Consider the following 23697-nt stretch of genomic DNA (forward strand, 5'->3'; position numbering starts at 1 on the left):
ATATATATGTATATATACATATACATATATATATATATATATTCTGGAACTGGACAGTGATTTTATAGATATGAAGAGAACCTGGTGAGGAACCTACCAATGAAGGTCAGCACCTTCTTTGTGGTGGGCTTAGAGCAGGGCTTCTTTACCTTTTAGTACATCCCTTTAGGACTCTGGTGGAACCTTTGGATCCCCTTTTAGAATGTTCTTTGTTGTTTAATCAGAATTTTAAAAAATGGTAAATTTCAATTAGTCAATGAAAATAAAACTATATTTTCCCCACAGAACTTCACTGACCTCTCTGAAGTGTTTTTATGAGTTTGAGTACTGAAGGGGTAAGTGACTTGTCCAGAGTCCTACAGCTAATATGTCAGGCATGATATTTGATTTCAGCCTTCCTGGTTCCAAGGCCAGTGTTTTATCTTCTGAGTTATTAAAATGAAATAATTGAAGATAAAATTATTGAAATATTATTCATATCACAGGAGAGAATGGGAGGAATCCTGGATTCTTGAAAGGTACTCCAAGAGTATAATGATTTTTAAATTACTAAATCCAGTGGCCTTTTATAACACTTTATTATTCTTTTTTCATGACTCTTACTATCTTTCTTACAATCAGTACTGTGTGTTGACTTGAAGGCATAAGGGTGGCAAAGGATGCGTAATTGGGCTTAAGTGACTGCTCGGAATCAGGAAGCTAGGAAGTGACTGAGGCCAGATTCTAATTCAGAGTCTCCCATCTCCAAATCCACTGATGTCACCTAGTTTCCCCAATTCTCTTTTGCTCTTCTTGACCTCTTAGCAACTCCTTACACTGCTATCTACCTTCTCTACCTGGAAACTCCTCCTTCTTTAGATTTTCATGATAATTTCCTTGGTTATTCTCTTCTCTATCCAACAATTCCTTCTCAGTGTTCTTCCTTGTATCAAAACCTGTGTTGGGTGCCCTATGCATGAGAATATCCAAGTCTTTCATCTGAGTGCTCTTCTCTTATCTCTTTATTCTTCTTGTAAACCTCATAATTTCTAATGAGTTGGCTCCCATTTCTATATATCCTGCCTCACTCTTTCTCCTGAATTTTGGGATATTGGACATTTCGTACTGGTTGACCCACAAGCATCTCAAATCCATCATGTCTGAAACAAAGCATTTTATCTTTCCTTTCTAATTCATTACATTGCCTAATTTCCCATTTCCTGTCAAGGGCATTCCAGTCCTTGCCATCATCTAGGTTTGCACCTTCATGACTATTCATTCCCCTTCATGCCTGCATCTCCCATCTTATTGATTCATTATACCCAGTGCCCCTCCCAGTCTTCTGTTCCTTCATAGCCATGTTGCCCTCATCCCTAGTTCCAGTCCTTTTCATCTCTCAGACTATTTCAGTAGCGTCTGAACTGACTTCCCTGTCCCAATTCTCTCCCCACTCCATTCTATCTTCCACAAAGAAGTCGAAGAGATTTCCCTAAACCACATCTGACCAAGTTTCTCTCCTACTCGATAAGCTCTGTTGTCAGCAAATTCTTCTGTATGGCATTTAGAACCCTTCACCATTCTGCTCTAACCCCCTTCTTCTGGGCTTATCACAGTGCATCCCCTCTATGCACTCAGTGGCTCAGACAAATTGGCTGACCTCTCAAACCTTACCTCCCTTCTCCTGTCTCTCTGCCTTTTGTCCAGATAGATCTTCCTTCTTAGAATGAACTTCTTCCTTACATCTGCCTTTTAGAGCCCTTCTGATTTCTGCTCAAGTGCCCCTTTCCACTGTAGAGATCCTTAGCCTTTTTTTTGTGTCATATCATGCAATCTCCATCCCGCCTCTCCATCAGCAGTGTGGTGGAGTTTCTGGGCCCCCTTTCAGAACCATATTTATAAATTCACAAAATAAAATATGTGGGATTACAAGAGAAAGAAACTATATCAAAGTATAGATATGAATTTTTTTTAAAAAATATAGACTGACTCAAATAATAATGATGAATATAAAGCCCTAGACTGGAGGGAAGTGTCAAAAAATCAACATTATAAGAGTAGTGTAGACAAGATATAACTAGAAAATAGTTTGGTGGGAATAAAGATTTGCAATTTTTAATTATTTTTAACGATATGAATTGGTATCACCATGGCAACCAAAAGACCTAGGGTAACTCTAAATTACATTAAGAGCAGTCCGGTGTCCATGATAAAGGAGGTGATAAATCTCTTATACTCCTTTTTCTATGTCTATATTACATCTGGAGTGTAGCATCCCATTCTGAAATACATTTTAGAAAAGATTTGGAGAGAGACTAGAATTGGGATGCTCCAGGAAGGTGGGATTAATGACCATATCATATGAGGAATAATTTTGGGAATTTGGATCTTGGGATCTAGAAGAGAGTTTAGAGGGAAATGGTGACTATGAGACAGCTAAATGGAACATTCATTCAAATCCAGCCTCAGACACTTGCAAGCCAGGAAAGAAAACCATGTCTACTTTACTGTTGAGAAGAATGGGGTTGAGAGGTTAAACTCAAAGTTAGTGAGAGAAGCAGTATTGGAACTTCAGGTTCTTGAGTTTTTAATCTTCTCAGCTCCTAGCTCACCAAGCCTTGGCCATTTTCTTGCTAGCTTTTCATCCGATGTTGCTGATAAAAATATCCCCTGTATTAGAAGTAAAAACAAAGACAAAGTGGGAAGAAGCAGGCACTAATGAAATAGTATCCATCTCTTCTTAAAAACTGAAAATTCATTTTAATATCACAGCTCACAGGGATTTGTATTAAATCACTAAAAAAGCTGGGGGAGAAATACCTTTATTTCTTTAACCATCTTCACCCTACTTAGTGTCCCTTTGATTCACACTGTCTTTGCTATCCTCACTCTATCTCTGGTAGGTAGCAAACATGGAGAAGGGGTATTGGCGGGGTCTAGGGGAGAGAATCCTACATTTATATATAAAAGGAATGACCCACAGAGAAGCATGAGATTATTGGATCAGAGCTATAAAAGACCATAGAGGTCATTTTATTATTATTTTATTTTTCCCTCAATAACAATTTTTGGTATAAGTTTTCCAAAATTTTGACATCTAAATTCTTTCCCTCCTCTCCTTCCTCACCACCCCACAATGGTAAACAGTTTGATTTAAGTTATACATGTGTGATCATGCGAAACCTATTTCCACTTTGAAAAAAGCCTCTCGTAAAAACCAGAACCAAAAACAAACCACACCACAGACCCAAAGAGTAAAAAATAGTATGTTCCAATCTGTATCCAGACCCAGAAGTCATTTCTTAAAATCTTCTCATTTCATAGAAAAGAAAATTGAGCCCAGAAAGGAGTGATTTCTCCAGTCACAGAAATAGCAAAAGAAAGAACGTGAATTTGAACCCAGGTTCTCTGACTCCAGATGCAATTCTCTTTCAGCTATACAATGGATGGTGCACCCTGGACATTTGGTCTTACCATAGCAACCATCCTGATACTTTTGTAACTCCCATGTCTTTGCTTTTGGGCACCAGATGTCCATTCTCTGCCTCTGCCTTATCAGAAATCCTGAGCAGCATGTTGTAAGTCTCACATAAGATAATGAATATAAAGACCTTTGCAAACCTTAAAGTGAGATATAAATGCCAGTCTTTATAATTACTCTTAGCTTCGAGTTCCCAGGCTTCCAGTATGCCGATGACTTCATTCTCTGAGTGTTCTACTATATTCCTGCTGAGCTCAAGCAATGTTTATAGAGTAATTCATGAGTTTGCTAGCAAATGTTTAACAATCTAGGCTTGAAAGGAGGAAGACCTGAATTCAAAATGTATGTATACACACTAGTAATTATAATCTACCTTATTAGTTCTTTAAGTCTAATCAAATCAAACCCTAATTTGTTGTGGAGGTATAAGTGCTCCTATTGAAAATTTTACAGTCAAGGGCACTTAAGTGGCACAGTGTTAAACAGAGTGCCAGGCCTGGATTCAGATCTGACCTCTGGCATTTCTTAGCTTTTTTATTCATTCATTCATTTATTTATTTTGTAATAAATAATATATTTATTTGAACTTCTTCCTTAACCAAGTCCCTCAGCCCCATTTGCTTAGCCCTTTCCCTTCTGCCTTAGAGATGATACAAAGATAGAAAGTAAGGATTTAAAAAAATTAAGAATCAGCTGTAGCAAGCTGTTTGAGATGCCTCTACAGCACCCCTGACCCTGATCCAGCCCTCTAATTCTGGCTGTAACTGTATTGTCGTATTTAGGGTTAATAATCAGCCAATTGGTAATAGGGACTGGCCAGGCCAGTGTTTTAACACAGAAGTCAACTAGGAGAGAATATCTATAGACCTATTCTCTTTGAAGTTAATATTGTTTTAATAATAGTAATAGCAACAGCAGCAAACAGAATAACAGCTACCAGTTACACTTCATTTTATATTTATCTCATGTTTGATTCTCACAAAAACCCTGAGCAGTATGTACTATTAATTCCATTTTACAGATGAGGAAACTGAGACAGAAAAGATTAAGTAGTTTGCCTAGAAACACAACTAGCAAGAGTCGGAAGCCAGGTTTGAACCTGTGTATTCCTGACTCCAAGTCCAGCATCTCATCTTGATGGTGAATAAACATGGAGCATATATGATTAGGAAAAACACAAAACAATTTTATTATGACGTGATTTTTCATCAGTGGTGGTTCCATGATGGTATTCATATTATGTTGTGTTCAATGACACCAAAAGGGAAATCTTGGTCCTTTCTTTCACAGAAAGGACTTGGAATTGATCAAGTGCCCAGATTGTGGAAGCAAGATAGAATGGTGCCGCTCTGAATTGTATGACCTTGTTAGGAGAAAGCTATCAAATAGAGCACAACATCCACTTTTCTTTAAAATTGATTGGGGGAAATAGTGGTACACAGTGGATCAAGTGCTAAATTCAGAATCAGGAAGGATTAGGGTCAAATCAAGCTTTAGACATTTTTCTGTATGGATCATCTAGTCAACTAGAAGGACTGAAATGGAATTTAAGCTACATCAGTTGATAGAGTTGTTTTTATCCATGTTGCAAGGAAAAAGAACTAGTTGGAGGAAAATTTTCTATTTTAAAATAAAATTATACTTTGCATCAATTGATGTGTCCTGTCCTTCTTAGTGCTAAAATTTCTGAGTCTTAGGCAATTATCTGTTAAGTTATGGAATAGCTATACTGTCATTGGTAGAAGAAATTCCCATTTCAACAAAATTCTAGATTAATGGTTTAGAGTTTGATAACGTTTTTTTACATAATAGGCACTTTTCAAAAAAACAACTTGCCTAAAGTCACATAGGCAGTAAATGTCTAATATAGAATTTGAATTCAGGTCTTCCTCCTTCCAAGCCCAGCATTCCATCCCTTACACCTCCAACTCTCTACTGACTAAAATCCAAACTCTTTCATATGGTATTCATATCCCTGTCTGATCTATACCAATCTTATTTTCTATCCTTATCTTCATAGGCATAGTGGAGGGAAGCTTAAACCTGGAATCAAGTAGATCTGAGTTCAAATGTAGCTTCAGATACTTATTAACTGTGTGAACACCCCACCTTCCATACAATGTACATTCACTAAAAGCGAAAGTAACTAAAATCTGTAGCATGGAACATTTTTTTATTTAAACATTTATTAATATTCGTTTTTAACATGGTTACATGATTCATGCTTCTACTTTCCTCTTCACCCCCTGCTGCCCCCCCACCCATGGCCGATGCACATTTCCACTGGTTTTGTCATGTGTCCTTGATCAAGACCAATTTCCAAATTGTTGGTAGTTGCATTGGCGTGGTATTTTCCAGTCTACATCCCCAATCATGTCCACCCCAACCCATACATTCAAGCAGTTGTTTATCTTCTGTGTTTCCTCTCCTGCAGTCCTTCCTCTGAATGTGGGTAGCGTTCTTTTCCATAAATCCCTCAGAGCTGTCCTGGGTCATTGCATTGCTACTAGTACAGAAGTCCATTATGTTCAATTTTATCTGTCTCTGTGTACAATGTTCTTCTGGCTCTGCTCCTTTGACTCTGCATCAGTTCCTGGAGGTCTCTCCAGTTCACATGGAATTCCTCCAGCTTATTATTCCTTTGAGCACAATAGCATTCCATCACCAGCATATACCACAGTTTGTTCAGCCATTCCCCAATTGGAGGGCATCCCCTCCTTTTCCAGTTTTTTTGCCACCACAAAAAGCGCAGCTACAAATATTTTCGTACAAGTCTGTTTATTAATGATCTCTTTGGGGTACAAACTCAACAATGGTATGGCTGGATCAAAGGGCAGGCATTAGCATGCAACTTTTTTTAAATTTTTTTTTTATTTTAAACCCTTAACTTCTGTGCATTGACTTATAGGTGGAAGAGTGGTAAGGGTAGGCAATGGGAGTCAAGTGACTTGCCCAGGGTCACACAGCTGGGAAGTGTCTGAGGCCAGATTTGAACCTAGGACCTCCTGTCTCTAGGCCTGGCTCTCAATCCACTGATCTACCCAGCTGCCCCCAGCATGCAACATTTTTGTAGCATATTGAGAGTCCAAGAGAAAGGAATGATATGCCCCTTCATCTTTAATAGACGAGAGATAACATTATCTCTTGTTCCAGAGTTTTATCACCTCTTACTGTTGATTTTATTCTGAAACTGTAGTCAATGTACTTTAGTCATTTTCTCTGTTTTCTTCAGCCTTCATTCTCTCTTACATGTCTTCCCAAAAGTAGCATGGTAGTCATTTCTTATGACCCAGTAACATTTCATCATATTCACACACCATAAATTCTTTGGCTAGTTATTGGGCACATATTTTGTTTATAGCTTTCCATTGTCACAAGTAATGCAATTATTAATATTTATTTCATGTGGGCAAAAGTATGATTTCTTTAAATAATTTTATATACTTTGGAACTAGGAATTTATCTTTATCATTTTATCATAGTCTAAAGTTAAGTTAATGTTCATACATTTTAAATTACTCTTTGTACTAATATAATTTGTTCTAGAGCTGTGACACAACCATTTTTATGCCATGAATCCCTTTGTCAATCTAGCAAAACTTATGAACCCTTTCTCAGGCCACTGTTTTTAAAGATAAAACAAATAAACCATAGAATTATGGAGAAAAACAATTTTGAAATATAGTTATCAAAATGTCAGAAACTCAAATTCGAGAGAATTAAGATGTAAGCCACATAAGGGAAATTTTACCATAGGGCCCGCTAAACTAATAAAACAAATTATGTCACATTTATTTTCTAATATTGTCCTTTTTTTTGTTACATTAAAGAAGTAATCCCCAAGCCTCTGAAGTCTCATTTGCATAACAGCTTGTATTCACATAGATTTGGAGTTTGGCCGAGGAATTGTCTTTGAACTCTCAAACATTTACATCAGTTTTCTAAATATTTTTTTTTTTAGATTCTCGCTGTCTGTAAAAGCGTTTTATGTTTTTTCCCAAGCACGATGGGGTGGCTCAATTCTGTTGACATCAGCTTAGATACATTTCCACCTCTGTAACTGAAAGCCCAAATAATGGTAGAGCTGAAAGGAAGATGGTACTCATTGGGGTTTGATATTTAAAAGAAATTGTATTTAGTTACAGATTAATTCTGGCTTCTCCTTCTGCTCAGATATAAACAAGCCCAGTTCCCTCAGAAAATCATTCTTAAGTACTTAAAAGAAGGAAGAAACAGAAAGGAAGGGAAAGTACCATTAAACCATCGTCTAGTGTGACTTTGTTAACCTTACCCAGTTGTTGGGAGACCAAGGAAGGTGATGGTCAGACATTTCTCACTGGAAGGGACCTCAAAGGTCATGACATCCTGATTGTTTACTCTCTCTCTCTTCAAATTATCTTTTATTTACTGCTATATTTCATTGAGCTAATGCTACAAGGGACAGCTGAGGTCAACTGGTCAAACCCCTTCAATTGTACATATGAGGAAGGAAAAGGAAGCAAGCAGATAAGCAAGAGAGCATTTAAGTGACTGCTCTATGCCAGACTCTCTGCCAAATGATATACAAATATTCTCTCATTTGATCCTCTCAATAACCAATTCAGAGACTGAGTGAGTTGTCCAAAGTTGTGGAACTATTTTGTATCTGAGGTCACATTTGGACTTGGGTCTTTGGGACTTCAGACCCAGGACTTTATTCGTTGTGTTCCTAGTGATGAGGAACCGAGGACTAGAGAGATAATGTGGCTTATTTGTAGTCATATAAGTAGTAACTTTCTTGGGTGGTATAAGATTGTATTTTGACTGGTAAGTGAGGATGGTGAATCCCAAGTCTGTTGGTCAGGACTCCTCCCAGGCCCACTCAGGACTGAGACTCTTAGAAATGCAATCTGACCTATGGCTCTCAACAACGACAGGTTTATTACAGAGGAGAGTTAGGATTGGGTAAGGATGGAGGGCTAGGAGTTTCCCTATACCTAATAAGTCTCTACCTGTCCCAGACACACTGACCTGCAAAAGGTCACTTCAGTCTCCAACAATGTCGGACTATGCTATCTCTCTCTCTGCCTAAATGTCCCACCTTCCCGTCTAACTGCCCTAGTCTGAGCCCATCCAAATAGTCTTTGGTGAAAGTTCAGAGCTAGTTGCTGGACCAGGAGGCTGGTGCCAGGAGTGACCTAGTCACCACAGTCTGTAGGCTGAGCCTACATAAGTAACCAAGAAGTTCAGGTCAATTTTACTGGTATTGTCTTCTCTTAGGTGTTCAGTAGATGTCAACTCGCTGTCTGGGATCAGAGAGGAACAACAGGAACCAAAGTAGGAGATTAGGACAGAGCTCACACTGGATTGAGGAGAGAGCCATGTCCAGATGTGTACTTCTCCACAGCCTCCTCACTCTCCCCCAATTGACAGTTAACCACCTCAGAACACTTACCCCAGGATTCTGAGATTCCTTCCTGTACATCCTGTTTTCTGCATTCCATCAAACTTCTGTCTCTCCACTCTGGCCCTTTACCTTTTGCCCAAATTCCTTCCTTTCAGTGGGATTTGAAACCATATTCTTTGACAGAGTCTTTTGAGAATAGAAGGTTGCAGAATAGATATAAACAGTTAAGAGTTTGTCTCCCAAACCTATAGCCCTATCACTTCCCTTTCCTTCCCTCCATTTCTTGGAGAGACAACATGGCATAATGAACACGGTATTAAACTTGGAATCTAAAATAACTGGGTTTGAATGCCAGCGAAAGCATTTCTGGGCAAGGTACTAACTTCTCTGTGCTTCTGAATGCTCATTTGTAAAAATGTAAATAATTCAAGCCCCTTCCTCATCCAATATTTATTCAATCAGTAAACATTTGTTAAGCACCTACTGCATGCCAGTCACAAGAATACAAAAACAAAACAATCTCTGCTCTTGGAGAACATCCATTCCACTGGGAAATAAGCCTCACCTTAAGAACATTTTTTATATTTACAAGTTAATTTTGAGGTCAAGAATAATAGTAAAGGCTTAGTTGATGATGAAAGATTTTGGGAAAGAGGGAGGACTTCAGCTAAACTTGGAAGGAAAAAGAAGCCAGTGGAAAAGAAGTAGTGTGGAGGACAGCCTGGGCAAAGGCACAATAGTCAGGAGATGGAAGGTGCTTTATTTTATTTATTTTTTATTTTTTTATTTTTTAAGCCCTTACCTTCTGTTTTGGTATCACTTGGAATGCTATGTATTGATTCAAAGGCAGAAGAGTGGTAAGGGCTAGACAATGGGGATTAAGTGGCTTGCCTAGGAAGTATCTGAGATCAGATTTGAACTCAGGACCTCCCATCTCTGTCCCTGGTTCTTGATCTGCTAAGCCAACTAGCCTAGCTGCCCCTTATAAGGTGTTTTAAAGGAGAGCAGCAAAAAGACTAATGTTTCTGGATGCTAGAGTTCATTAAAGGAAACTAAGTCCTGGAAAGGTTAAGTGTCTTTCTTGTCTGTTGTCAGATGATTAGTAAACATCAGATGGATTTGAACCCATGTCTTCTGATTCCTGAGCCAACTTTCTAGCAAACAGTGTAGTCAACATTACCAGGGAGACTATAGCTTAGAATATTATTAGTAACATTAGTGAATATTACTCATTTTATGATACCCACTTTATGGACTGGAATCAGAGCATGTTAAAGCTCGAAAGACAGCTGAGAAGTTATTTCACTGTTGAAGAAACTGAGCCCTTTTCCTTCAGGCTGAAATGACTTTCCTGCAGTCAAAGAGAGAGGTCTTCTGAGCCTCCTTTCCACTCTACTCCATTTCCCCCTCTTTTCTCTCTAGTCTGAATTGATTGGTGCAAGTCATCTTCATATCCTCATTTTACAGTTTGCTAAACTTGTTCTGAGATTCTAGTTCTGGAGTCTTTCCTTTATCCTATAGTGAGAGAGGGGCACTGCTAGAAATCTGGGAGTTTATTGTTAAGGTGGAAGCATGGATGGAAGCAGGAATTGTGCAGGCTGCTTTTGTCCCAGTCAGTTCAACTTAATGATACACACAGTGGTCTTAGCATCTCTTTTCTCTACATCTCTTCACCCCATCCTTCCCCTCCTTGCTTTATTCTTTGGAGAAAAGACCACATAGGATGCTTCTCACTTGACAAGAGCCGATTTCCTCCTGATAGAATATTCTATCATGGCATCTGGGAAGTCTGTCATCTCCCCAGATCTCTACTGATGGGATCTCGCCAGTTTTCTGACATTCAACTATGTTTTCTGAAGACTAATTTAAAACTTGGATGTATTTGGATAGTGTAATGTTACCATAAAATGGGAGAGAGCATCATTTCAGAAGTTCATTGGAATTGAAGTCGAGGTAATGGGTTCAAATCTAACCTCTGCCTCCACTTTGTGTGTGTGAGTGTTTAACTTTGGGCAATTCCCTTCCCCTCCGGACCTCAGTTTACTCATCAGTTAAATGAGAGAACAGGACTAGACGGCTTCCAAAATCCCATCCAGCTCTAAATCCAACAAGGAGCCAGTCCCTTGGGATTTGATTTCTATTTGTGGGAACTAAGCGAAAGATCTTATGGCTTGCAGAGGGGGAGAGAAGTGACTCCATATGAATTCCTAAGACCTTGAAGTAAAAAGTAACAGCTTTCTTGAGCTTTATGAGAACAATTTTGTCTTTATACTCTAATCATTGCTTATCCTCAGGCATATTTGATATGACTTTTGGAGGCTGAAGAATTCCTTTTGAAATTTAATGGAGTGAATGCAAAGGACACACTTTGGAAGTCTGGCCCAATATACATGCATACATATATACACACTTGCATGTGCTCTATACACACATGGTATACGTGATGTGCATGTGTGTGGTATTTTACACACAGCATACTTCTATGTGACATGCATGTATATGTGGGATCTATACATGTGGCATTTGTGTATGCATGTGTGTTTATAGATATACACAAATATATTGTTTAATGATGAATACAAGTAGGTTTTTAAAAATAAGGACCTCCCACCAGGAAACATGAAAGTACGTGTATGAATACAATATAGAACATATTGTATCAATCACTTAAAATATTAAAGTTTAGAAAATGATATTTAAGATGGTCTTAGTATTCCAAATACTTAGTGTCCCATAAGTCTTAATGCAGGTGTAGGCTTTAATAGCTTAATAGATTAAAAGCTTTTGATAGATTAAAACTACACTGGTTGTATTAGCATGGTTATTGGGATGGGGTATGCCTGATTTCTTCAACGTTTTATTTCTATATTGAATAAGTCTATTTTAGATTTCATTCAGTTTAGTGAAATAAGTATTAAGCACTTCACCCAAACCAGGCAATGTACTAGGGGCCAGGGATGCATAGGCAAAAAGGAACAGCTCCTGCCCTCAAGGAACTAATATTCTACTATTGAGAAAAGCAGGATGCCTTTGGGGTAAAATAATGAAATTTTATTTCTTCAAATCAGACAATATCTATTAAGCTCTTAATATATGCAAGACAGTATTTTAGGTACAGAGTGGAGGGGGGAGCGAGGGGAAGGAGATACAGAGATGGAAATCAAATAGTCCCTATCCTCAAGGAATTAACATTTACTTAGAGGGAGCGATGTGGAATATCATAGTACATGGAAGAAAAATGGTTCTTTAGTTAAAGGGGCTGGCTTCAAATATTACCCTGAGTACACTTGGGTTATAGAGATTTGGGCAAGTGATTTTAACATTAAGGTCTGTTTCCTCATCTGTTAAATGTAGGGGTTTGAGGGGACAGTATCTCAGGTCCCTCCTAGCTCTAGATAAATGTTCTTTTTTTTAAAAAAAAGATAGCCCACTCAAAACAGCGTCTGACACCTGGATGCTCCTTTGGCATCTTCATCGTGTAAAGAGAAAATGAGGAAGAAGTCCCTCAGCATAATAGTTGGACCCCATATGGCCAACTTCAGGAAAGACAGTAAAAAGCCTTGCAGGAAGAACAAAGGTTTATGGGTCATGATATCCATCATCCAAGAGAGTGATAACATTGAGAAGACCCCTAGTTTGTTGGTATATTTGAATGTATATTAACAGGCATCATGGTATATAATAGCTCAAAGCTCTAACAGAAATGTAATTGCTAAATTAATGGTGAAAATTCCCATCTAATTTGTGACATGAATTAGTAATCATAAGAAATGTTTTAAAACTTCCCCAGTTAAAGAAAGGGGCAGAGATTTCGCTTCCTTTGAGACTGCTTTGGCAAAGTCATTTGGTGTTACGGTACAATCTGGGGGCGGGTAGAAGAAAGGGAATAAAAATGTCCAACCAAGTTACTTTACTTGGAACCATTAGGAATGGAGGCCAAATTCATGACAACAGAAAGCTAAAAGGTACCTCAAAGATCACCTAATCCAAAACTTTCCTTTTACAGAGATGAACTGGAGACTTGGAGAGACCAATTGATCTGTCCAAAGTCCCACAAGGTAGTAAGACCTGAGATTTAAACCCAGGTTTCCTGACAAAATCCAGTATGATTTCCACTATCCCACTGAATTGGGAACATTGAAACTGGCATTTCAAGAATGAGGTCTAGCAATTTCTATTCCTGGGACACATGACGTTAAATACTCCTGTAGTTGTTGCTCTCCTGGGGCAGGAATGTTCTGGAGATTTCAGGAAAGTCTGACATGTAAATGTGAACTATATAAATTAAATTAAAGGCAATTTCTGGAAAGGAGGAAGAGGAGAAAGTGCTAAACAGTGAGGGGAGGATCAAGGAAAGCACCAATGAAGGCAGTGGAATTTGAGCTCAGATTCTTTAGCATAGTTCAGGATTCAAAGCTGTGAGGATGAGTAGAGGGAACATCACAACCCTGTGTAAAAGTCCATAGACAGGAGACAGAATATCATCTATCATCTATGGCAAGGAAGTGTAGAGGGTGGGATGTGGATGGCATGAAGTCCACTCCACTTTGGCTGTAGGAACAGAATGCTTGAAAGGAGCTAGTAAAAAAATCAGTCTAGAATTAATAGGCAGTTTTCACATGATGAAGTCAAAACTGTCAATAAGCACATGAAAAAGTATTCTAAATCCCTCCTGACTAGAGAAATGCAAATTAAAACAACTCTGAGGTACCACCTTATGCCTAGCAAACTCGCCAATATGGCAGCAAAGGAAAGTGAAAAATGTTGAAGGGAATGTGGCAAAATTGGGACACTAATACATTGCTGGTGGAATCATGAATTGATTCTGGAGGGCAATTTGGAACTATGCCCAAAAGGCTTTAAAAGACTGCCTGCCCTTTGATCCAGCCACCCTACTGCTGGGTTTATACCCCAAAAATATAATAAAGAAAAATACTTGTACAAAATTATTTATAGCTGCACTCTTTGTGGTGGCAAAAAATTGGAAAATGAGGGGACGCCCTTCAATTGGGGAATGGCTGAACAAATAGTGGTATCTGTTGGTGATGGAATACTATTGTGCTGAAAGGAATAACGAACTGGAGGAATTCCATGTGAACTGAACAACTTCCAGGAATTGATGCAGAGTGAAAGGAGCAGAACCAGGAGAACAGTGAACACAGAGACTGATATACTGTGGTACAATCAAATGTAATGGACTACTCTACTAGCAGCAATGCAATGATTCAGGACAGTCCTTAGGGACTTAAGAGAAAATGTTATCCATGTTGAAAGAAAGAACTGTGGGAGCAGAAATGCAGAAGAAAAACATATGATCAATCACGTGGTTGGATGGGGATATGATTATGGTTCTGGCATTAAAAGGTGACTCTTGCAAGAATGAATAACATGGAAATGGGTTTTGAACAATGATACATGTATAACACAGTGGAATTGCTTGTCAGCTCCAGGAGTGGGGAAAGAAGGGGGGATTTATGAATCATGTAACCATGGAAAATACTCTAAATTTTAAAAAACAAAGAAAAAATTCATTCTAGAGAGAGAGCCTGGAAGGAGCCTTTGAAGAGTTTTCAATGACAATTCAATGAGTTTCCATTTTTTCCTAGAGGCAGTTGGGTTCCAGTGAAGCTTTTTGAAGAGGGAAATGATTTGTCACCTCCACTTTCCTGACCTTGCTTCCATTTTCTGAGAATCTTTTTTTTAAAATGTTTTAGAGGATGTCCCTAAAATGTCCCTTCTTTCCGTAATATCTCTTATAAAGTGTTCTCTTGGACAGCCAGGTTGGTTGGATGGCCTCCAGAAGATAGCTCATTCCAGTTTAACTGATCTAATTACTGCTCTAAATACTCTGGTTTCTGTAAGATCAGCAAATTCTTCATATTATTGAAACTTGCTTTTTATCAGTTCTCAGTTTTTTAATTCAGCTTAACCTTTGGCCTTATAAAAATCATCTCTCCAACTGCCTCCCCCATTTCACATCTGAAAAGAGAATTGAAAAAGGACAGAGGTGGCCAAGGTGATATATGAATGTTTCTATTCTGAATACACTTAATAATTTCCTCTTTTGGAAGAATGGCAATATTTTTGAGAGACAGCAACACAGTGAAAAGAATGTTGGCCATGAAAGTCAGGGAAATCTCTGAATTTCTACTGAGGAAAACTGCTGCTTATGTGATCCAGATTAAGACACTTAACCCCAGTCAATCGATCAACAAACAAACATTCATTTAGCACTAAGTGCCAGATGAGGTGACTAGGTGGCACAGTAGATAGAGTGCCAGGCCTGGTGTCAGGAAGACTCATCTTTGTGAGTTCAAATCCAGACTCAGACACTAGCTGTGTGACCCTAGACCCATCACTTCACCCTCTTTGCCTTGGTTTCCTCATCTGTAAAATGAGCTGGAGAAAGAAATTCCTGTATCTTTGCCAAGAAAACTCCAAATGGGGTCACACAAGAATCGAACATGACTGAAAAATGACTGAAAAACAGGATACCAGTTACTGTGATGAGTGGTGGGCATCCAAAGAAAGGTTAAAGTTAATTTCTTTTCTTAGGATGTCACACAAAGACTTAAATGTACTTTCCTTGTGGCAAAAACTGTTTTTGCTTTGAGGTACTTAGCCCCAAACTAAGTGCTAATAGATACTTCTTGCTGAATTGGCTTTTGCCAAGTAGTACATTATGGTATATAAAGTGGACTTGGAGACTAGATATACCTGGCTTTTAATATGGCACTTACCAGCTCTGTGAACCAGAGTTCATCTCAGTTCTTAACCCTTTCAAGACTTCAGTTTCCCTAGCTTGTAAAAGGGGAAGATAAAACCGCTAGTACCTGATGGGATTTTTAGCAAAGATGAAGTGTTATGATATTTGTAAAATGCCTTGCAAAACTTGAAGAGCTCCATAAATTTTGGCTATTATTAACAAAATTGACTCGTTTCCTTCCTGTGAATATGTTTGGGAGTGATGCCATTTTCTCTGTAAAATGGCAAATTAAAGTAAGCTGAAAATAGACTCTTTAAGCATCAATTAATTTATTAGATCTTTATGTCTCAAGGGGACAAAATATTTTAAGATGTCTTAGCACTGAGCAATTTTATTTTTCAAGTATTTATTGAGCACTTATTCTATCATAGGTTCACAGATCTAGAAGGAACCTCAGAGGCCATCTAGTTCAACCCCATAATTTCACAGATGAGGAAATTGAACCAAGTTAAGTGATTTCCCTCAGGTCATACTGAGGCATAGAGGCAAGATGATACCTCAGAGACTCAGACCCTAGAATCAATGCTTTCTCCACTGTGCTAAATTGCTACCAATATTATGTGTTATATTGGTGCCATGAGGCACCCAAGAATTAGAAGATATGGTCTTGCCCGCAAGTGGTTTATAGTCTTGTTGAGGAGACAAAGCACACTGAGGTCCTCTTAGGGTTCAATGAGTAGGTACAAGACTATGTAGGAACTTGATTCTCTAAGTCCAGATCTGTCAGGTCATGCTAATAGATGTTAACATTAGTCAGTAGTCAATAAACATTAAGTTTATTATAACATAAAATAAACATAAGTACATACTTACATATGTATCCTGATAAGTTAGCAGCCATCAATATCCAGGGAAGATCCTCTACCAGCAAAAAAATAAAGATTAGCTGAAGGTTCAGATGATGGTTAGCACTTTTTAGCATTTTTTGCATAAAATATTTTTAAGGAAGGTATGTACATTTTTAGACATACTATAGTCATCCAGTTCATATGCAAGTCAAGACATCCATTATCTCATGATGCCACTGATCTGTCTGAAAATGAAGGACCAAGAGTAGTGAGGTGGCTCAATGGAAGAGAGCCAGGTGGTCCTATTTTCAAGTCTGGCCTCAGAACCCTCTTAACTGTGTGACCCTGGGAAAACCATTTAAGCCCAATTGCCTAGCCTTTACTACTCTTCTGCCCTTGGCATCAATACTTAATGTTGATGATAAGATGGAAGGTTAGGGTTAAAAAAAAAAAGAAAATGAAGGACAAACAATAATAGTTCTTCTGGGGCCAGCCTGGGGAATCAAAATCTAACCCTACCTTTTCCTTATAGATTTTCAAGTACTTGAAGGCAATCCTCACATAACCTTATGTATGCTCTTATCTAGGCTAAGTAGCCCTCATTACTTCAACTAATGCTAAGAGGACATGGGCTCCAGGTCCTTCTCCATATGGAGTGCTCACCTTTGAAACTGTTGGCTTGTCGTCATAGATTCTAACATGTGGTGCTCAGAGCTGAACATAATATTCCAGATGTAGTAGGATATGATGGTTTCCATATGCTTCAGCTACATTATGGAAAGTCTAAATTGGCAGAGAAGAAGTGTAGATTTTTATTCTGTAGGCAGCAGGGAGCCTTTGAAGATAGTAGAAGTGAGAAGTGAAATGATGTGTTATTGGAAGATTTATTTGGCAATGGTAGGCATTACGTTCTGGGATAGGGGTTCTTAGGCATTTTTTGTGTAATGAAGCCCTTTGGCACTCAGTTAGATCATATATAACCCCTTCTCAGAAAAGTATTTTTAACTTGTTGAAGAAAATGCTACATTTTAGTTAGAGTTTAATAAAAATAAAAAATTTATTGTTGTTATTTTATCATCCAAGTTCATGAACCCTCTGAAATCTACCCATGAGCTTCCTGTGGAGCCCAGGTTAAAAGCCATTTCAGAGTCTCATGTGGCCTGCAATTACTTTTGAGCACACTCTAAACCTCATTAAACTATAATTAGGAAATACATAACAAAATAAATAAAACCACAGTAGAATGTGGTTAATGTTAATATGTGGTTTTCTAAGTCAATATGAGGTTCATAGGGACCCCCATCTTGGAGGAAGAAGGGTATAATGAATAGAGGGCTGTCTTTGGAATCAAAAGCATCTCATTTTAAAGGGGATGTCAAAGAATGAGTTAGAATAGGAAGAGAACCAGAAAAACATGGCATCATGGAATTTGAGGTGCCAAGAACTTTCAGAAGAAGTAGGTCAGGTGGGGGTCAGAAAAATCAATCCTAAACTACAAGATGAGGGATGCATGGCTAGATCAAAATGTATCTGATTACAATGTGGGGGTTATAGTGGACTGAAAGATCAGTCTGAATCATCAGTGTAATATTGCAAACAAACAAACCCAACAATCTAATTCAATAGTCTTGGGTTGCATCAAGAATATCATCATTTCCAGGAATGAGGAAATGATAGCATCAATTGCACTGAGCTGGTCAGAGCATTTCTAAGAAATTATGCTATTTTAAGAGAGATCTTGAAAAACTGGAGAGTGAAGAGAACAACAGAATGATAAATGGTCTTGAAATCATGATTTATGAGAATTGGCTGAGTCAGTCAATAAACAAACATTTATTAAACATCTCTTATATGCCAAGCATTATGCTAAGCACTTAACATGTAAATAGAGGCAAAAGAAGGTCCTTACCCTCAGGGAGCTTATGATCTAGTGGGAAAGAAAACATGCATATATATATATGTATATATATATATACACATAAAGAAAACTATATATGGACTATAAATATGTGTGTATGTGTGGGTGTATGATAATTAGGAAATAATTAACAAATGGAAGACACTAGACAAGAGATATCAGAGAAGGCTTCCAATAAAAGTCGGGCAAAAAGAAAGCCTGGGAAGTTATTATGAAGAGATAAGGAGGGAAAGTGTTCTAAGCATGGAAGTGTAAGGGTTAAAATAGGGGTTTTGACAAAATAAGAGAGCAGTTTTTAATAATTTAAGTTTTAATGAGAATATAGTAGAGTTGTAAATTAATATTATCCCTTTAAGCCAGAGAAAAGAAAAATTCTAGCAGCTTTTAACAATTAACAATTTAGTTTAATTACAATACAGATAGTAAAGGAATATAGGAAAGGTAGGAAAGATAGAAAAGAGGAAAGAGATTACTAATCTTATAACCTATAAATATACCTAAAATTCCTAATATTACCTCTAACTGCCTTCTGAGAACAGCTTCTTCTTGCCTGGTAAAACCAGGCCTATCTAACCTACACTCTCTATAAATGATTCACTAACTACCTAACTCCCTAAAATAATAGACGGCCACCACTCACACCTTCAATCAGTTTTCTATAGCAGCCCAGACTGTCAGTCGCCACCTGACAACAGATCCTTGCCTCTGAGACAGACCTCCTGTTCTCTAAAGATCCCATAGGCAAAACGTTCTCTAAAAGCTAAAGCCAAAAGCCCTCTTAGTAAGCTCAGGCCCGCCTTTATATTCCAGCAACCAAGTCCCAACAACCAACTCAGGCCCAGCAGCCAACTTCCCCAAAATACCCAATCCTGTCTGCAACTGACTCCCCAACTGTCAGCAACTGACAGCCTGCAACTGATGCTGGTTCAGCAGGGGGCTCCCCAGTTCCTCCTTCCTATCACTGTGGACTGGTTAATCCCTACACATCTATAGGGTAAGAGGACCTCCAGGTCCCCCGTTAAATTAAATTAAAGAAACTAAAGAATTCCTTTTTATAGAGGACAGACAAAATGTTTAGAGCCAAGAAATGGAGTGTCTTATTTTCTGGAAAACCATGATTCCAGTATAGAAGAATGTCAAGGAGTAAGGAGTCTAGAAAAGGCAGGAAGTAGCTTGATTTTGAAAGACTTTGAATGCCCAGAAACATTTTGTATTTGATCCTGTAGGTAAAAGGGAGTTATTGGAGTTTATTGAGAATGGAGTATATACTTGTGGCATAATCAGGAAAATCACTGGCTAAATGGAGCCTAGACTAGAGAGTAGAGAGAGACTTGAGGCAGGTAGACCCAACAGTGGATTATTACTGTAGTCTAGGTGTGAAGTGATGAGAACCTGCAATAGAGTGGTGGCAATGTCAGAGGAGAAAAAGGAATTAGGGCAGTTTGCAGCCAGAGGGAAATGATAGTTGACTTCAAACAATAGAAGAGCTTTCATGGACAAATAGGATTAGGCTTGCTGTCTTTGATACCAGAAGATAGGTGGTGGTGGTGGGGGGAGGGAACAACAGGCAAAAAGCCCTGTGTAGGCTTGTTCTTAAGAAAATCTTCTTATTCATTAAGGCTGTCAAAGAGAAGGAGCTATCCTCCATTGGTAATTGTCTCTCTCTTACTGCAGGTCTACAAAACCGAGTTGGGCATCCACATCATGGGGATGTTATAAACAGCAGGGATTTCTTTCAGGTGCCATTTAAAGTAGGTGGTTACTTGGGTCCTTTACCCTTCTAAATTTCATGACTATGTAACAGCATCAACTGCTCCTAGGATCCTAAGAGAATAAAGACTGAACTAAAAGATCAACAGCCTTTTTCCACAAGAGGGGTAAGGAGGTTGCTGCTGAAGCCATTTTAAATAAAATAGCTTCAGTAGAGCAGTAGGGAAAGCAGAATAAAAATTGCAGAAAGGTAGGGGAGGATTGGGTGGCAAAGAAACAGAAGCAGTACATACCAAACACTCATTTGGCAAGATTTCAGTGAAATGAAAAATACGGTATGGTAGCTAGAGGAAATGGAAGACTAAATTTAAGGGCTTTGTTGATTATCGCCTCTCTCCACCCCACCTGAAATAGAGGGAACTGTACATGTTTGAAAGCAGAGAGAAGGAACTAGTAGAGAGCAAAAGACCAAAGATACTTAAAGAGGAAATGAGAACAGGAGCCAATAGGAGTTGGGGAGACATGGGATGTAGGGCACAAGTGGAAAGGTTAGCTTTGGAGAATTATGGTGAACATATGGATGTGCTTATATTAACTTTGAAAAGTAGCCAAATATATCAGGAATTTCAGTGAATTTCTGTAAACACATATACTTTCTGCTAGCAAAATTATTTCTAAACCCTTTTGAGGGTGGGCAAAAAGAAATATTTTAAAATTCAATTGAAAATTGACTACATTTCTGATACTCCTATTCTTTTCTCTTTCCCTCTGATATACCCCTCTCTTTACCTTTTTACCATCATTGTTATTTCTTACCTTTTTACAAATGTGCCTTTCCTCATGTACATAAAGAGGAAAGGTCTCATCATCATTCTTAGTGTTTTGCTAATGACTACCAAATATTGCATATCAGCATCCTGGGATCACAGAATCATATAATATCATAATCATAATTAGAAAGGCTCAGCAGATCATTTAGTTTAACTTATTCCTTAGCAGAACCCTTTCTTTATGATACCCAATAAATCATCACCCAGCATTTGCTTGAAAACCACTAGTGACAGGAAACTCATTACCACCCAGGTAGCCCATTCAACTATTTTGTTGTTGTTCAGTCATGCCTAATTCCTTGTGAGCCCACTTGAGGTTTTCTTGGCAAAGTAAGAAATGGGGATCATAGGATCAGAACCTGAGAACTGGAAGGGACCATAGAGGTGACAAGTTCAATTTACTTTTTGACAGATCAGGAAACTGAGGATGAGAAAGTTTATAACTTGTCCAAGGTCACACAACTAAGTGTCTAAGGTAGAATTTGAACTTGAATCTTCCTCCTAGTCCCAGAATCTTTCCACTGTGCTATCTAGCTATATATGATACTTGCCTCACAGGGTTGCTGAGTGACTCCAATAAATTCAGAAAATGTAGAGTCATATACAAGCATTATAATGCTGCATGCATGTCAGCTGTAAATCTTTCCATTCCTTTATCAAAGCAAGACTAATGTAGATGCAGTCACCATCTGAGGGTGGGGTGGTAAATGGGTAGTTTTAGTACATGTAGTTTATGCTTTTGCTAAGGAATCTAAGTGGCTCAATGAGTTCGGTTTGGAGGCATGAACATCTGAAATCAAATCTCAGCTCAAATACTTCTTAGCTGGTTGACCTTGGGCAAGTCACTTAACTACTGTTTGCCTCAGTTTCCTCATTTTTAAAATAGGGATAATCATATCCTCTACCTCTCAGGGTTGTTGTAAGGATTGAATTTGTAACACTTTGCAAAGCTTAAGGTGGTATATGAATGTTATACATAATTATTATTCTTGTTAAACTCTGAATATGCACAGGAAAGTGCTGAATATTTTGGAACTGGATATTAATATATTATTATAAACTCTCGTTTATCTTTACAGCCCTTTAAGGCTTAAAAGGCAATTTCCTCATAGCCACTCTATGAAAATGGAAATGAATTATTATGAATTATAATTATTCCAATTTTGCAAATAGGGAAACTAAGGTTTAAGGAGGTTCAGGACTAGCCCATGGTTACTTTGTCAATCAATCAACAGTAAGATATTATGTGCATATTCTCTGACAGATGCTATATTAGGCATGGTGGATACCAACTCAAGAATCTCCCATTCTCTTAATAGAAACACAAAATGTTCACAGAGAAACGAATTCAAGATTTTGTGGGTGGGAGAGTTTGCCACTATGATTTCATTTCTGTATAGAGAAAACAGTGAGCAAATTAACCCTCTCAAAAATCAGCAACTGCTTGATAGTATAGTTTTAATGAATTTATTGGACCACTGAGAGGTTAAGTTAATTATTTCATATTCCACAGGTAGTATGTGACAGAGCTGGGATTTGAACCCAGATCTGCATTCTACACCATTCTTCTATGGTCATGGAGATCCAGAGACCTGGCTTTCTAAAGCATTTAGTGCTAGACATATCATGGGCTTAAATAAAATTGACTTATATGAAATTCATGAGGGGAAAATGATAGCATTTAAAGTTTAGCTCAGTTCGGATACACAAAGGGAGATGGAAAACTGAGAGTGATGGGTTGTTCCACAGAAGCCTGTGTATGTCTCAGGGTGCATATCACTGCTAGTGCTGATTAACAACATTACACAAATTAGTAAAAGGAACATTGAATGGCCCAAAGACTGGTTCCAGTTCTACTGCTGAGATGGCAAGTGATCATCAAGAATGGCCTTTCCTTTAGCTCAGTTTCTTCCAATGTGGTAAAAAAAGTGCTCCTCCAGAATTCCACGTGAACTGGAACAAACTCCAGGAATTGATGCAGAGTGAAAGGAGAAGATCCAGAAGAACATTGTACACAGAGACTGATACACTGTGGTAAAATCGAACATGATGGACTTCTGTACTAGCAGCAATGCAATGACCCAGGACAATTCTGAGGGACTTATGGAAAAGATGCTATCCACATTCAGAGGAAGAACTACAGGAGTGGAAACAGAAGAAAAACAACTGCTTGATCACATGGGCTGATGGGGATATTATTGAGGCTGTAGACACTAAACGATAAGATAAATCTTGTCCAACTATCAATAATATGGAATTAGGTCTTGATCAATGATGCATGTAAAACCCAGTGGAATTGGGTGTCAGCTAAAGGAGGTTAGGGGGGTTTGGGGGAGAGGGAAAGAATATGAAATATGTAACTATGGGAAAACATTCAAAATAAATATTAAATAAATAAATAAAGTGCTCCTCCATCAGCATCATGATGGTGAGGGGATTCTTTGTGTCAGAGTACTAGTCTTGAGTTCTTCATGAAGAATCAGTAGAAAAATGTCTTCATTTCTCTTTTCATTTACGTATGTATATATTTAAAGATATATTGAAGGTATGAAAAAGCAACATGATGCAGTGGCAATCATGAAATCAGGAAGACCTTTGGTTGAATTCCTGTCACACATTTAGTAGCAGTATGACTCTGGTCAAGTCATTTAACCCCCTTAGCTTCAGTTTCCTCATCTGAAAAACAGAGATGATTACAACAGCTGTATCACAGAATTGTTCTGAGGATCAACATGATATGTGTAAGGGGCTTTGTAAATCCTAAAGTGAAATAAATAGGAGTGTTTAGTAAACTAGTAGTGTTATTATTTACTAATGTGTTGCTGAGCCACATCAATAGAAG

At 38.2% G+C, this 23697-nt stretch overlaps 1 protein-coding gene across 1 annotated transcript in view; it reads left to right on the plus strand.

Moving 5' to 3' along the window:
* The window catches only part of ANKS1B (ankyrin repeat and sterile alpha motif domain containing 1B), a 1330035-nt gene that overhangs the window by 462464 nt on the left and 843874 nt on the right, over nt 1-23697 (plus strand). The window lies entirely within an intron of this gene.

The sequence above is a fragment of the Gracilinanus agilis genome, chromosome 5, assembly GCF_016433145.1.
Source record: "Gracilinanus agilis isolate LMUSP501 chromosome 5, AgileGrace, whole genome shotgun sequence".
Taxonomy (NCBI): Eukaryota; Metazoa; Chordata; class Mammalia; order Didelphimorphia; family Didelphidae; genus Gracilinanus; species Gracilinanus agilis.